Source organism: Diaphorina citri, unplaced genomic scaffold (assembly GCF_000475195.1).
Source record: "Diaphorina citri unplaced genomic scaffold, Diaci psyllid genome assembly version 1.1 scaffold1271, whole genome shotgun sequence".
NCBI classification, from domain to species: Eukaryota; Metazoa; Arthropoda; class Insecta; order Hemiptera; family Psyllidae; genus Diaphorina; species Diaphorina citri.
The window spans coordinates 1-6340 of NW_007378700.1; the positions used below are offsets into that span (position 1 = coordinate 1).

At 33.2% G+C, this 6340-nt stretch overlaps 2 long non-coding RNA genes across 2 annotated transcripts; both read right to left on the reverse strand.

The window, feature by feature from the left end:
- Positions 1–1229: 1229 nt before the first annotated feature.
- On the reverse strand, positions 1230–1644 carry LOC113469884. Its single transcript, XR_003393162.1, has 2 exons — positions 1602–1644; positions 1230–1481 (listed from the first exon to the last, which is right to left on the reverse strand). It is a non-coding gene; the product is annotated as an uncharacterized LOC113469884 (long non-coding RNA).
- Positions 1645–1949: 305 nt separating this feature from the next.
- LOC113469885 lies at positions 1950–2792 on the reverse strand. The gene is made up of 2 exons (XR_003393163.1): positions 2710–2792; positions 1950–2337 (listed from the first exon to the last, which is right to left on the reverse strand). It is a non-coding gene; the product is annotated as an uncharacterized LOC113469885 (long non-coding RNA).
- Between the last annotated feature and the right edge of the window lie 3548 nt (positions 2793–6340).

Consider the following 6340-nt stretch of genomic DNA (forward strand, 5'->3'; position numbering starts at 1 on the left):
ATATTTTATTTACAGTCATTCTCAGCAAACAAATCATTTTTCTGGGGCCTCAATTTATAAAACAGTCACTGCCATTTATTTTGTTGCCAATGGACATCAAAACTCTTTGAAATTGATCCTTTCGTTGGGCCGTATTTTCCTTGTGAAAGTTTCATGGGTTTCATTCCTTACCAAAACCATGAAAAGTCGTACTTTTCTTTTGGGATTTTCATGGGTTCCATTTCTCCATTCCCCGCCATAACTCCATACCTTAACTGTGAAACATCCACAAATGCGGCCTTCACTCCATACCTTAACTGTGAAACATCCACAAATGCGGCCTTCCGTGTGTTGTTGATTGAAAATTTTGCACGTTGATAATTTTATTAACAAAATGCGGACTAACCTTCAGTTTTATAGTCTCATGTTGAAAAACACTTTGGTCTACTATCGATAATAAATGTCCAAAAATGTATTAACGTAAAATAAACATGAGGCTGTAGACTTGGCTTTAATATAATCTAGTTTCCTTTAAGTTAAATACTGTTATTCCTAATATTGCGTCCATAAAAGGTTGGTAATCTCATTTTTCTTCTTTTTTTTCAAGCTTCAAGTCCTAGAAATTGCGTCCGATAAAAATAATATAATTTTAATTGATCTAAATTTAAATTAGTTGTTTAGATTATGTACAAATATTTACCCATTTGCATATGAATTTTGATCTTGAAAGCATGATTGTATAAAAAAGCCTCAAGATGATTTTGTTGAATGCTAGTTGAAAATCGAAGCTAAAGGAAAGGAAGTGCTATTTTGCTTTATGGAACGGGCTCCAACTGCTCCAAGGTCAATGGAAAAGTGTATTAAATTCAGAGTCTTCTGATTCTCAATTTGAATACTAGGGCCTAGTCCACAAGCACTCGCACAAAACACAGAAAATGAAAATTTAGTGCTATTAATAAAAATAAAAAACGTACTTTCCTCACGGGAAATTTGACCACTGCCCACTGGAAAATAAACCACTGCCGCTCCATTCAGTTTCTATTGGAGCAATGGTCAATTTTCTAGTGGTATATATAAAAAAAACGTACTTTCCTTACGGGAAATTTGACCACTGCCCACTGGAAAATAAACCACTGCCGCTCCATTCAGTTTCTATTGGAGCAATGGTCAATTTTCTAGTGGTTAGTTTCCCGAAAGGAAAACACACCTAAAATAAAATCCTAGTAACATTCAAAAGAAGGATACGAAAATTTAAAATATATGTAATCTATGGACTCCTTTTATTTTAACTACGATATTATTTATTCACAACGCCGAATCAAGTTCGAAGGGTTACGCACAGACACAGAAATGAATATCTCACCTTTATGGGGAATTTAGCTGTCAAAGATTAAGTTTGAGTGACCACAAGGCGATCTTGAAACTTGAAACACTTAATTTTAGACATTTTACTCTAATAGATTAATTTGACGATCTCTACTTAGGGTGAATTTCGAAGGCACCTTGCATCCAAAAGGATATAAAACTTGAAACACTTAAATTTTAGACATTTTACTTAACACTTAATTTTAGACATTTAGATTAATTTGACGATCTCTACTTAGGGTGAATTTCGAAGGCACCTTGCATCCAAAAGGATATCTTGGTCAAAATTTAAGGAGTTCTCTTATGGGGAATTTAGCTGTCAAAGATTAAGTTTGAGTGACCACAAGGCGATCTTGAAACTTGAAACACTTACCGTCGTATGTATGAAGTCTAAAGATGAAATTTAGTTTAACTTGAAATGAAAATCTTGCCAAATTTTATGAAATCTAGCCAGTTATTTCAAGAAATGACATGAAATGGGCAACATTTTTCGTCTCAAGTTAGACTAAAGTTTAGCTTTAGCTTTCATACATACGACGGTTAATTTTAGACATTTTACTCTAATAGATTAATTTGACGATCTCTACTTAGGGTGAATTTCGAAGGCACCTTGCATCCAAAAGGATATCTTGGTCAAAATTTAAGGAGTTCTTTTCTTTCGCAGTTTTCAGAAAGGTAGGGAATAGGGAAATGGTACAATGCCAGACAATGTTCAATTTCCCCATTCCCCACCATTATCAACATGAAAATTGCGAAAGGAAAATACGATATGACTTTTCCATCTAATGAAAAAAAAAAAAAAAAAAAACTGTGACGTAACCCCCTGACAAAAACAAAACATAATATTAGTACAAAATAAGAGTATAACAAGATTATAATACAGACACAGTTATATTTATATTGGGGAGTAAAAAATAATGGCACTTAATTTTAGACATTTTACTCTAATAGATTAATTTGACGATCTCTACTTAGGGTGAATTTCGAAGGCACCTTGCATCCAAAAGGATATCTTGGTCAAAATTTAAGGAGTTCTTTTCTTTCGCAGTTTTCAGAAAGGTAGGGAATAGGGAAATGGTACAATGCCAGACAATGTTCAATTTCCCCATTCCCCACCATTATCAACATGAAAATTGCGAAAGGAAAATACGATATGACTTTTCCATCTGAAGCAAAAAAACTGTGACGTAACCCCCTGACAAAAACAAAACATAATATTAGTACAAAATAAGAGTATAACAAGATTATAATACAGACACAGTTATATTTATATTGGGGAGTAAAAAATAATGGCACTTAATTTTAGACATTTTACTCTAATAGATTAATTTGACGATCTCTACTTAGGGTGAATTTCGAAGGCACCTTGCATCCAAAAGGATATCTTGGTCAAAATTTAAAGGTTTCTTGGTCAAAATTTAAAGAGTTCTTTTCTTTCGCAATTTTCAGAATGGTGGGGAATAGGGAAATGGTACAATGCCAGGCAATGTTCCATTTCCCCATTCCCCACCATTACCAACATGAAAATTGCGAAAGGAAAATACGATATGACTTTTCCATCTGAAGCAAAAAAACTGTGACGTAACCCCCTGACAAAAACAAAACATAATATTAGTACAAAATAAGAGTATAACAAGATTATAATACAGACACAGTTATATTTATATTGGGGAGTAAAAAATAATGGCACTTAATTTTAGACATTTTACTCTAATAGATTAATTTGACGATTTTTTTTCTTTCAACATAAACCATTTTTATTTATTTTTGAACATAAAGAAGATTAGACATTCAAAAATTCAATTTGTGGGCATATTTTTTTCTCTTCTCTAATTCACTCTACTTAGGGTGAATTTCGAAGGCACCTTGCATCCAAAAGAATATCTTGGTCACAATTTAAACCAATTGGATATTATTATCAATTCCCCTAATGCGAATCTTGCCTGGAAAATCGAACTTTTGCCCGCCACCCACGCTCAGATGGTCTGACAGATCTAGGTCTGACACTGTCTGAGCTTGAGTGGCGGTCATTAGGTACTTTTGTTACCTTTTGATTGCCGAACGTAAAGTTACCCAAAGAAGTCTGGACTAACCAACTTTGAGCCTAATTTTTCGAATTTCAAAGAACGTCTAGCATAGAATAGACAATAAAGTTGTCATTCTAATATGAAAAAAGTTTTGGAAGAGAACTTAATTTAATATTTACACGAATACAAAAAGAGGGTTAAGTCTTGGAAAGGTGCATACACTTACAGACGAAACAATATTGAAGTGTGCACGTACCTTTCATTTCAATGTAAGGGTATTTATGTACAAATTTCATTTATATATTTTTTCCCTGACTTATGTGAATGCTACCTAATATCAAATTATTCATACAATACTACTCATGTAGTACGAATTAAGTAGATTTGATTTTTCCTGACATTTTTTTCCACAAACTTCAAAAAAGTTAGTTTGTCTAAAAATCAGGCTACATTTTTTCACTTCACAAAATATGCAAGTAACTAAGTAGGTCGTCTAGCATAGAATAGACAATAAAGTTGTCATTCTAATATGAAAAAAAGTTTTGGAAGAGAACTTAATTTAATATTTACACGAGTACAAAAAGAGGGTTAAGTCTTGGAAAGGTGCATACTGCATACACACGAAACAATATTGAAGTGTGTACACACCTTTAATTTCAATGTAAGGGTATTTATGTACAAATTTCATTTATATATTTTTTCCCTGACTTATGTGAATGCTACCTAATATCAAATTATTCATACAATACTACTCATGTAGTACGTATTAAGTAGATTTGATTTTTACTGACATATTTTTCCACAAACTTCAAAAAAGTTAGTTTGTCTAAAAATCAGGCTACATTTTTTCACTTCACAAAATATGCAAGTAACTAAGTAGGTACTAAAATAAAATTAAAACCTAAATTACTAAATTTTATTTTAAAAATAATTTATTTAAATGGCAATTTTAATTGGGCAGTACAGAATATATTCTATTCTACTCCTTTCAGCAAGATTCTTTATTTATAACTGCTGAATTTATTCTGCACCAAAGTCATAAGACCAAAAAATAATAAGACCTTGTTTAGACTGCTGGGGTAAAGGGACTTTTTAGTCTTATTCGAGCAGAATAAACAAGGTATATTCTGTTCTAATAGATACTGGTGGTGATTCGAATATTCTTCGGGAATCTAATTTTTAACCGGAGAAAAAAAGAAAAAAGCAATGCATATCCAATAAACGAGACTTTCTTGATACAAAGTGACTCCTTGGTCCTCTGTTGGCAGTCTTAAATAAAGTATGTATTAGAAATACATACCTTATTTAGACTGCCAACAGAGGACCATAAGAAATGCCAGACCGCGGATTGTGCGTTTTGAATTAATATTATTTTATTCAGTAAAATTCATCTAAATAAAAAAACGCCTTAAAAACAAACTATCGAAAAGTACCAACATTGAAAATTACTGTTTCATGAATTAATTTAATAATGTTTCAATGTGGCTATAGGTACTAAACATGGACATGTAAATATACAAAACAATTTTGCCAGGGACGGTAACTGTACTTTATCATGGGATTTATGTATGGACAAAGTCAAATTCCCGTCCCCGACTTAAATGCTGATTTACACCAGGCCGACATTCCGACAAATTTTCAACCAATCAGAATCAAATCTTTTGGGCATCTTGGAAAATACACTACCTACTCCGATTGGTTGAAAAATCGTGTTGGAATCGTGTTGGAGTGTCGGTCTAGTGTAAACGAGCCTTAGCTTCTCAGGGTGGATTTTACCAATATTTTTTCAGTCCTTAAAAGGCCTGATAAGTTCCATTTGATTTGTTTAGGCTTAAAATGGCTGATAAGTCAACAGGCTGTAAGGGGCTAAAAGTAAGGTTGGTAAAATCCACCATTAGTGTTTTGATTCCGTCTTGACTAGGCTCAGAGAGTAACATACACATTCACACACAGAGTAAGTAATAAAATTACTGTACATATGGGCCTTGAGGTTTTAAGGTTAATAATGCTTCACTCCAGTAAAATTACTCTTTCTTTTTTTTACTTTTATTTTATTGGGAAATGCAAAATCTCACTATTAGGTGAACACAGAAATACAGTAAGTGATGTGAAAACGAGCTGAAGTGAGACTTCCTCTAAATAGGCAACTATAAACTTTAAGAGTGAGCCTTTTTTTAAATCATGATGGCTTTTTTAAATCCCCTTTAGGGATGAGCTTTTTTTTAATACAAGAAATAGATAGTAATAAGTAATAGCGTAAGTAAGGGTTATAAAAAAGTCTCACACTTCAGCTCAAGTGACGGAACAAAATCTCACCATTAGGTGAACACAGAAATACAGTAAGTGACGTGAAAACGAGCTGAAGTGAGACTTTTTCTAAATAGGTAACTATAAACTTTAAGAGTGAGCCTTTTTTTTGAAATCATGATGGCTTTTTTAAATCCCCTTTAGGGATAATCTTTTTTTAATACAAGAAATAGATAGTAATAAGTAATAGCGTAAGTAAGGGTTATAAAAAAGTCTCACACTTCAGCTCAAGTGACGGAGAGTGAGCCTTTTTTTTGAAATCATGATGGCTTTTTTAAATCCCCTTTAGGGATGATCTTTTTTTAATACAAGAAATAGATAGTAATAAGTAATAGCGTAAGTAAGGGTTATAAAAAAGTCTCACACTTCAGCTCAAGTGACGGAAATATTGTGGCAAGTGCTGTTGCAACATAGAAACCAAACAGACGTGAGGTGAAAAAGTACAGTAATATTGTGAAGTGGACAGAAACACAGTAAGTAGAACAAACAGAGAGTGGGTTTACTTTTTTTTAAAAGAGGTTTGACAGAGGGAACTGTAACTGCTATGGTCTTATCGTCCCGAAATCGAAGAGAGAAGGAAGACAGGATCGGTGGTGTAGTGGTCAAGGCGCTCGACTGGTAAACAGGAGGGCGTGGGTTCAATCCCAGCCGAGGTATGGAAT